This window comes from Prionailurus bengalensis, chromosome X (genome assembly GCF_016509475.1).
Source record: "Prionailurus bengalensis isolate Pbe53 chromosome X, Fcat_Pben_1.1_paternal_pri, whole genome shotgun sequence".
Lineage (NCBI taxonomy): Eukaryota > Metazoa > Chordata > Mammalia > Carnivora > Felidae > Prionailurus > Prionailurus bengalensis.
Window position 1 is genome coordinate 61,455,911 of NC_057361.1, and position 11,257 is coordinate 61,467,167.

Below are 11,257 nucleotides of genomic sequence, written 5' to 3' on the forward strand. Positions count from 1 at the left end.
CAGAAAAGATTTTAAAATCATCTGATACTTGGGATTATTTGCAACCCTTTCTTTTCTTCTTTGCCATGGATAATGGAGAAATAATCATATATTGATATTCAAATACATTCTCCAATTAACATACCAAGAAAATATTTCCAACATTATGTGTGCACGTATAAATTCATAGGTATTCACAATCAAACTATATCATATTTGCTAATGGCTGCCAGGCTTAAACTCAACCTTTAGGAACTTAAATGCATTTATTTCAAATGCAAAGTTTTTATTTCCACATCATCTTATCTTACACCCTTTGCAGGTAAACACTCTCCACTTCCCAATGCATAAATCCCACACAAACTCAGAGGGAACAGCAAAGAGGAAGAAATCAAACGTAACCTTCCAAGGAAGGTCACAGACTTAACTCCTTCTTCCACCAGCAACAGAACTCAAAGCTCAGCATAGTTCCTGCCACCTATGAATTTCATCTGACATAATGAGGAAGGCCTAAGAGTGAGGGAAAAAACAGAAAAGGGCCAGGTTTCCAGGAGTTTATCAACACTTGCCCTTGGTTACATTTGGTAACTCCCAGAGCCCCACTCCTACATTATAAAACTTAATATTCTGCATAATATAAGTAGAGGTTTTATAAGAGTTTGTAATTCCTTCAGGGCCACATTGAATGCACTGAAGGAACTGTTACTCCAGTCTTTGTTTTTACTCAAGCACAAGCACTGTGGTAAAGCCTAAAAGAAAGAGCCTCATTTATTATCTATAATGTCAAAATTAAAAAGGTTAATCACCATTAGTCAATGAAAATTAGGAGTAGATAGGAAATTATTTATCACATGAATGAAGGGGCTTTGAATTGAGGCCCAAATATAAAACCACAAACACATACCCAGATGCTCAGGCATCCCTTCCACACTCCAAATGGCTACATCCCTTCCTCTCATGTGCACTGCTCTCTGCTTGGATCCCACATGTTCACAACTGCAGTGGCTGGGTGTATGACAATATCTTCTTACACATAAAACTGTTGGAGAAAAGTCTAGGAAACCATCACAAGAGCCACCCACCCCTGAATTTTCCTCTCAGGTAAACCTAAAAGAAAGTAATCCATCTTCAGACCTCAAGAGCGCTTCTTTAGGCAGCTTATAGACACTTTTGGCCAGATTTTTCCCAAAGCTGACAGCGCCCCTAATGCCTAATCCACAAAAATTGAGGCTTATGGAGTCTGGGAATTGATAGTAAGAAACAAGACAGACATACAAAGAGCCAATCCCAGGCGAATGTTGGCATCTGATTCTGTGTCCTTGCATGTGTGCACTGTACCTACAACCCCAGAGGAGCCCAATACCCTTGGTGAAACTCCCCTCATGTTGACTGTGATGCACACTCATTTCTTCACAGCATAATAATACTATTCAGGTGCTCTGAGAGCCTTGTAATTACAAGGTTCTTATTATTTCCATTAATGTCCATGTCTGTAAAACTGATAAGAAGAAATAAGCTGTGAGGGGCAGGATAGGATATTTAAATTCCCCAGGCCAAAGTGGAAAGGTAGGAAAGAATGGAATGGGATGGGAAAGCAACTTGTTAGGTTTTGAAAATAAAAACCACAGTAAGATGGATGGATACCAAGTAATAATATCAGACGACAAAAGGTTTTCTTTTGTTGAAGCATAGAAGTGGCAAAGGTCAAATGGGCATGAAAACCAAAATTATAAAGGAAACATTTGATCTAAAAGCTTCAAGTCCTTGGGCGCCTGGGTGGCTCAATTGGTTAAGCATCTGATTTCAGCTCAGGTCATGATCTCACAGATTGTGAGTTTGGGCCCCATATCAGGCTCTCTGCTGTCAGCACAGAGCTCACCTTCAGATCCTCTGTCTCCCTCTCCCTGCCCCTCCTCCACTTTGTACATGCTCTCTCTCGCGCGCTCTCTCTCTCTCTCTCTCTCTCTCTTTCAGGAAAAAATAAACATTACAAAAGAGAAAAAAAGCTTCACATCCTCTAAATTTCAAAAACAGTGTTTCTCAAACTGTATGCCTTGGAACCCAAGTATTTCTCAGAATGCTACTAAATGGAATTTAGAGCAAAAGAGTTTGGGAAAAATTGCATTTTGTAGATTCATAATATATATTAACAGAAGGACCCTGGAAAGACTTACAGTAAATAAATTATTTTACTTTGTTTAATCCATTATTTCCTAAAAATATTTGACCTGATACATTTATTTATTTGTTTGTTTATTTATTTATTTATTTCTCTGTTAAGATCAGAGAAATTCAGGATCAGAATGGACTATAAAGAAAATGAATCAGGGGATGTCCACTCTCGCCAATGTTATTCGACATAGTATTGGAAGTCTTAGCCTCTGCAATCAGACAACACAAAGAAAAGGCATCCAAATTGGCCAGGAAGAGGTCAAACATTCACTTTTCACAGATGACAAGATACTCTATATGGGAAACCCAAAAGATTCCACCAAAAAACTGCTAGAACTGATCCATGAATTCAGCAAAGTTACAGGATATAACGTCAATGCACAGAAATCGGTTGCATTCCTATACATCAACAATGAGGCAACAGAAAGAGAAATCAAGGAATCAATCCCATTTACAATTGGACCAAAAATGATACAATATCTAGGAATAAATCTAACCAAGAGGTGAAAAATCTATACACTGAAAACTATAGAAAGCTTGTCAAAGAAATTGAAGAAGACACAAAAAAATGGGAAAATATTCCATGCTCCTGGATAGGAAGAACAAATATTGTCAAAATGTCAATACTACCCAAAGCAATCTACATATTCAATGCAATATCTATCAAAATAACACCAGCATTTTTCACAGAGCTAGAACAAACAATCCTAAAATTTGTATGGAACCAGAAAAGACCCCGAATAGCCAAAGCAATCTTGGAAAAGAAAACCAAAGCAGGAGGCATCACAATCCCAGACTTCAAGCTATATTACAAAGCTGTAATCATCAACATAGTATGGTACTAGCACAAGAACAGACACTCAGATCAATGGAACAGAATAGAGAACCCAGAAATGGACCCACAAATGTATGGCCAACTAATCTTTGAAGAAGCAGGAAAGAATAGCCAATGGAATAAAGACAGTCTCTTCAGCAAATGGTACTGGGAAAACTGGACAGCGACACGCAGAAGAATGAACCTGGACCACTTTCTTACACCATACACAAAAATAAACTCAAAATGGATGAAAGGCCTCAATGTAATACAGGAAGCCATCAAAATCCTTGAGGAGAAAGCGGGCAAAAACCTCTTTGACCTTGGCCGCAGCAACTTCTTACTCAACACGTCTATGGAGGCAAGGGAAACAAAAGCAAAAATGAACTATTGGGACCTCATCAAAATAAAAAGCTTCTGCACAGCGAAGGAAACAATCAGCAAAACTAAAAGGCAACTGACAGAATGGGAGAAGATATTTGCAAACAACATATCAGATAAAGGGTTAGTATCCAAAATCTATAAAGAACTTATCAACCTCAACACCCAAAAAACAAATAATCCAGTGAAGAAATGGGCAAAAGACATGAATAGATGCTTCTCCAAAGAAGACATCCCAATGGTCAACCAACACATGAAAAAATGTTCAACATCACTCATCATCAGGGAAATACAAATCAAAACCACAATGAGATACCACCTTACACCTGTCAGAATGGCTAACATTAACAACTCACGCAACAACAGATGTTGGCAAGGATGTGGAGAAAGAGGATCTCTTTTGCATTGTTGGTGAGAATGCAAGCTGGTACAGCCACTCTGAAAAATAGTATGGAGGTTCCTCAAAAAACTAAAAATAGAACTACCCTACGACCCAGCAATTGCACTACTAGGTATTTATCCAAGGGATACAGGTGTGCTGTTTTGAAGGGACACATGCACCCCCATGTTTATAGCAGCACTATTGACAATAGCCAAAGTATGGAAAGAGCCTAAATGTCCATCGATGGATGAATGGATAAAGAAGATGTTTTATATACACACACACACACACACACACACACACACACAATGGAATATCACTGGGCAATCGAAAAGAATGAAATCTTGCCATTTGCAACTACGTGGATGGAACTAGAGGGTATTATGCTAAGCAAAATTAGTCAGAAAAAGACAAATATCATATGACTTCACTCATATGAGGACTTGAAGACACAGAACAGATGAACATAAGGGAAGGGAAACAAAAATAATGTAAAAACAGGGAAGAGGACAAAACATAAGAGGCTCTTAAATATGGAGAACAAACAGAGGGTTACTGGAGGGGTTGTGGGAGGGGGGTGGGTTAAATGGGTAAGGGGCATTAAGGAATCTACTCCTGAAATCACTGTTGCACTATATGCTAATTTGGATGTAAATTTAAAAAATAAAATTAAAAAGAAAAGAAAAGAAAATGGGTCAGTATGGTGATTGCTGAGTGTATATGTGGTTGTATGTTACAAATAAAAGACAGAATAGTAAATCTATCTTCCCAGAACACGGATCAAATTCTTCCTGCGGCAACACATCTCGTTCTGGGCTCCTAAGGCCACGAAAAAGAGAGAGTTTAAAAAGACTGTGAAAGTGATAAATTCATTAAAGAAATAGAAATATCTACATTGTGTACATCTCAGAGTCAGCTGAAGGATAACTTAGTAAGAAGAGTGAGCAACAAAGTGTGTTCAGTGAACAGTCATAACCAAAAACACACTTCTGAGTCTGCTTTAGCTTCTATCTTCCTGCTTCAGGTTCTTCCTGACCCAGTTTCTCTATCTTTCTCCACCAAACTTGTACTTAGTTTCTTCTTCCACCCCATAGCTCACTACACTACACATTCCGGCTCTTGTCCCATGGGCCTCTGTCTCCATCTTGGTTGTATATCTGATGACCCTGATCCTGTTTTATGACTTTTATCCTAGAGCTACATGTTTCTCTCAACCAACTATGGGAGAGGTTTGTGTTGCATGTGAGGAAGATATTCCTAACAGAGAGCAGGTATAGGAGACAGGCTTTCACAGACAGTATCAAAACTGAATATCCATTTACCCTTATAAATTAAGTGCAATTTTACTTTGAAGAGAAAACACAAAGTAGAAGAGAAGAAAAGCCAGGAGAAAGAAAATCCAGAAGCTACATTTTGAGCAGCTGGAAAATGACAACTAACCTGAAAACACATTAAAGAAATCAGGTATAGGCACTCTAAAGAGTCCTAGACAAAAATTAAAAAAGAGAAACTCCAATATTAAATAATGTGGGCATGTTCCAAAATACATTATTTGAATTATGTACATGTTCACAAACATATCCCTGATTACTAGGTTAAAAAGACATTTTATTTTTTTTCCAAAAGTACTCAACAGAACCTGAAGCCACAAGGACAAGCCCACACTCCAGTGTAATACTTAAGCATTTCCAAACTTGGAAACTAAACTTCCAACTCTTTTCAGGCCATATGTCAGAGGGACAGTGACTGAACAGTGAATGGCCAAGTGTGAAACCACAAGAGGTGGTGAGAAATGTGGCCACAGCAAGTTTTTGAAGCTTTGGCCCTGCTTGCCAGACCAGAGAGCAGCACAGTGGAGGGGAACTAAGCCAAACAGTGACAAGACTCCACACCGTAACTACATCTTGCAGTACCCATTCTGTCACTGCCACAAAATAAATAAGGGGGAAAAAACCCTTTCTCAAAACAGACCTAGAGTGGGTGTGTAGATTTGATCTGAAAGTCTCATTTTACTTCAGTGCTTTTGGGGGGGTGGGGAGGAGGGAAGTAGGAGAGGAGGAGGTGAGAGAAAAAACACAGTCATTTTTTTTGTAATTAAATTTCAGAACCTTTTCATTATGCAGTTTCAATTCATTGAAAGTTGTTTTTCCTTACAGGCCCTCTCCTCCCTTAAACTTCTTTCTCTACTTACTCTTCCTTCCTGCATGAACGAACACACACACACACACACACACACGTGCATAAGTGTTACCCTTGAAATGAATCAAAGCAGGCAGAGCAGCTCCACCTCAGTACTTGCCTTTGTAACCAGGGATGTAAACAATATTCAAGAGGTTTTCTGGCCTTGAGAATGGTTTGACAATAATGGTACAGTTCCGCTTTTACTCAGGAAAAGCTGAAAGGAAACGAAAAGGCTTAATAGGTACACGTATTGTGCTTCAGCTACAATCAATAAATAATGCCAAAGTGGAAGAATGGCAGCACGTGGCAACATATTGAATGATGCTGTTTCTGGTAATCCTCCAGCAAAAGCTTTTGCGAAATGTTATGCTGCTAATCACATTAAATTGACCTCTGAGGGCCAGGACATAATGTTTTGTTATTGTTGTGTGTTTGTTTGTTTTACTATTTAATGGCTCTCATTTTTAAGCTTAATTCAAATTAGGGGATGATGCAGGGAAAAAAACTCAAGCAAACGCAAGGTTTGACTTGATGAATCTGTCCAGGAAGGAGTATGAGATTTGGAGACAAATGCTTAGGCCTCTGGCCAAGGAGAAATTTTTGCTGTGGAGCATGAGACTGGGGAGCCTAAGACTTCAGTTTTGAATTAATCAAGCCATGTTCTTTAGATATTTGATTTAGTCTATTCTACTTCTCCAAAATGGCTCCTGTCCCTTTCACCTTTTCACAACTCAACCTGGGTTGAAGTCATAAAGAGTACAGCACAAAAAAACTGTATGTCCCCAGGCTGTACAAAACATTTTCCCAGGGTCAGCAATACTTTCATGATATATTTTAAGGGAGGTTTTACCATCTTAAATATTTTTTTCTCTTGGAAATTCTATGAAGCAAAATTAGTTGACTTTGCCATAGGTGATAAAATGTAATTAGTTTTGTGAGATTGTTCAATGTTTAAGCCTAAACATTAATGGGGAGCCATACGGACCCAAAGAGGTTTGTCAAATTCAAAGCTTCAATGCGGAGGGACAAAAGCTAAACAGAAGATAGACAGGAATCAATTTCTCTTTAACCTGGGCTCTAGGGGAAAACAAAAACCTAAGGAGGGAAAAGAGAAATTAGTGACAGGGCTTCCGGAATTCTACAGGGCTCTGAAGAATTAACCAAAGATCTTACACATAGCTAATAAAACATGTACATTTTTCTTTTTAGGCACTCAGGCTGCTGTACACATAGTATAATTGTCATTTTCCCCATAGCCTGGTAAAATAAGAAAAGCAGATATTTTTATCCTCACCACCATAACTGAACCTTAGAGGCTTTGTCCTCCTGTCAGAGTCTCTAGGGTTTCACTATTGAATGATACAGATACATATTGCATAAGCAGAGTTGAAGTGCTGCCTTTATTCAGCTACTTCATCAAAGCTCAGATCCATAGAACAATGATCAACTTTGCATTCATTTCCCAACATCAGCCACCCCATTTAAATGGCACTATTTTAATGACAATAAATGTTGCATGGGCACTGTGAAGTGAGAAACGTCACCTTGCGTTAATACCCCATCTGCCTACCATTTCCCTAAGATCCTGAGGAATGTTTCAAATGAAGCATAGGAGAATTTACACCTAATTAAAACCACAGGGGGAATGAAATGTCAGAGGAAAAATTTAGTTTCTTTCTTGGAATTAGAGTATTTTTGAGGTGTCAGACTAGTCTGTTCACTGGACTTGCCAAAGAGGGAGAGAGGGGAAGAGAAGAGGATGACGCAGAGAGAGGGGGGAAAGAGAATATGTATGTATGGGAGAGGGAGTGAGCAAGGAGGAGGAGCTAGACAGTGACTTTTTTAAAACTAAAGATGATGACCTAGGTATGAAAGAATGAGAATACGAGAAAATTGACTGATTCTTGCCCCCACAATTTTGTTTCCTTCTGCATGCTTAAGCCTTGCAACCACTCTTCAAGTAGGATCAGAAATATATATATATATATATATATATAGAGAGAGAGAGAGAGAGAGAGAGAGAGAGAGAAGAAGAAGAAGAAGAAGAAGTAAAGAAGTGACACTGAACAGCTGAAGCATAAAAAAACAAAAGTATGAATAATCTCCAAAGCAGATGACTTCAGATAATAGAAAACTGAATGTGTCTCATTTTATTCTAGAAGCTAAGGCACAAGGAGGAAAAGGGACTTTGTCTTTTTTTGTTTAGTTGAGTATCAATCTTCGCCACCTAGTTCTAAGTCCTAAGGCTGCAGAGAAAATATAAGAATTAGAATCTCAAAGCTTTCTTGTTTCTCCCTCTCACCTTTTTAAAAAGACTTGAAGAGTTCATCTGAAGAGGGAGCTAAGACCTGTATAGACTATCTTATGCCTGGCCTTAAAGTCATAGCCAACCAAGTCATTTTATTTTGTGTGCAACATTATTTTACTTAATCTTGTGCATTCAACAAACATGGGCCAGAGAAGAGATGAGAGAATGAGGATATCTGGCACCCAAGATGGAGATGGGAAGACTGGGTTCAGATAAGTTAGAAGATTTAAAAAATATTCAGTGCCCATGAATACATAATCAGATAATATCTGTGGATGGTATGGAAGCTTTTCCTCAAAGTCTCATTTTGAGCTCATCAGACCTTTTGCAGACATTTTTTTCTTCTAAATTTACTCAAAAGCTGCTCAATTACCAGGATTAGTCAGGGCCATTTGGACTTCAATTCATTACCTGGCTCTGCCCTTAATTAGGTCAGAGGGATAGCCCTCTATCCCTATCTAGGGAAGGAGCATGTTGATTGAATTTACAATTATTAATATTTTGGGGGGTAAAGGAGGATTAAAAAGTTCAAGTTTCCAAAAGGCTTAGTCTTTCCTCCATTAAAAAAGATATTATATCTGCAGAATTCACATTCCTTACTCAATGTACTTCAGAACCTCTTTCAGGCTGCAAAGAAACAAAGTTCATAGGTTCAAATAATTAAAAGCCCATCCCAATCTCCTTTTTCTCTATAGAAGATTCAACTACTTCTTAGTCGTGCTTCCCAGGTTCTTCTATCAATCCTCCATCTCAGAGATCCATAAAATATTAAAGCTAAGAGATCTTCTTTATCAACCTCCACTTTGGAGTAGGGATTTGTGTCTACACCCACTAAATCCTCCCTATACTTTGTCACTATAGTTATAATGTCTAGTTCTCATCCCTTTGCTGCCCTCCTCTTTCTATTGATAATTCCCCTCCCTCAGCCCCAAAATTCAGCCCTATTTGCCAACCAAACCTCCCACCTCCTTTCAAATAAATTACCTTTTCCATCCGACCCACACCAGTAGGTGGCGCCATAGACAGCTAGCTGTTTCTTTTCAACTGATAACTCCTTGAAGGCAACAGGCTTTTTGGGTGTGGCAACCATTCACCCCCAAGAATTGTGATCTCAAATATTCTGTATACACTACAGTTTCTGGTTTGTACAAACTGGTTTTAATATTGAGGGAGTGATAAGGTAGAAAGGGAGAAAACTTTTCCAGCTCTTTTATTTTCTCCACACCTCAGTACTAGCCCATATGACAAGGCTGTAACTATCTTCTTGCCCTGGTTATAAAAAAACAGAGACATCCCAGTAATAAAACTTGGTGCCATTTGCCAAGTCTCCTAGTACATACTCTGCAACCTCCAAAACAGAAGAGCAGGGACTGGGCACCGGGGTATGTATCTGTGACAAAATATTACTGTATAAATTATCTGGGAATTATACATTGGGATTAGCTGCACCTCAGCACCTTTCCATTAGAATGTGGTAAGTGGTTAAAAAAAAGACACAAAGCTAGCTGCCTAATATTCGCAGCAAGCAAGGACAATTAGAAAACATTTGTTTTTGTTCTGTTCACACTTCTATTCCCAAAGCTAACCATATGCTTTCTAGGTTCTGGCTTGACCACCGAATTGATATCTATCTACAAGCACACAAATATGAATTTTATTTTTAAAAACATTTTATCAATGTTTGCATTTCAGACTTACATTTTATATCTCATTTTATAACAGGAGGCTAAGTTCAGCCCGTATGCAAATGTACTGGAAATTCTGATTAAGTTGAAGGTCTGACAAATATTAGCCTACACAGTCAAAGTTTAAGCAAAATATAAAGGTTACCAGAATAATAGGAGAACCCAGTTCCAACTAACTTATATGGTGACTTTGGACAAGGCACTTTCTCTGAGCCTTCATTTTCTGGGCATACCACTACTTGCCCTATCTGCCTTACAAAAGGGTTAGAAGGGTCAAAGAAATAAGTTCCTAAGTCACTTTGAAAAATATTAAGCTCTGCACAAAGCAGAAGCATTATATTTCTCCTAGCAGTCTTCATTCTAATACAGGATCATTTATTCATTCAGTGATAAAGCTTATGTACTAAGTACTATCACAAATAGTTTCCAGAAGTGAAACTACTTTTGATTTCTCTCAAAATTTATAAAACAATGTAATGGAGGGTAAAGAGAGTGGAAGGAGGTAGTTCAAGTAACTGACAAAATGGAATGTTTCCAGAAGAAAGCAACAAGGAGAGAAGAAGTCAATAGATCTGTTACAGGAGGAGTGTCTGAAGGAATGTGTGGGAAATGTTTAGTTTGGAGAAGACTACATGGGGTAATCATGGCTGTTTTCAGAAATCTGAAGTGTTGTTACATATAACAGAGATGTGTGTGTGTGTGTGTGTGTGTGTGTGTGTGTGTGTGAAGGCAGAACAAAAATCAACCAGACTCAAAAGAAAACAAAATTGACCCACAATAATGGAAGCATGTCAAAGGGACACAAGAACCAATTGAAAAAGCTCCCAATGGCCAAAGCTGGAACAATTTGAGAAACAAAATTAAGTAGTATTGGACTACAACCCGAAGTTTAAAATAAAAATCTATCAGGGAAATGCAAATCAAAACTACAATGAGGTATCACCCAACACCTGTTAGAATGGCTAAAATCAACAACACAAGAAACAGCAGGTGTTGGCAAGGATGTGGAGAAAGGGGAACCCTCTTGCACTGTTGGTAGGAATGCAAATTGGTGCAGCCACTCTGGAAAACAGTATGGAGGTTCCTCAAAGAGTTAAAAATAGAACTACCCTATGACCCAGCAATCGCACTGCTGGGTATTTACCCAAAGAATACAAAAACACTAATTCAAAGGGATGCATACACTCCTATGTTTATTGCAACATTATTTACAATAGCCAAATTATGGAAGTAGCCCAAGTGTCCATCAATAGATGAATGGATAAAGGAGTGGTGCATACATACAATATTATTCAGCCATAAAAAAGAACGAAATGTTTCCATTTGCAACAACATGGATGGAGCTAGAGAGTATG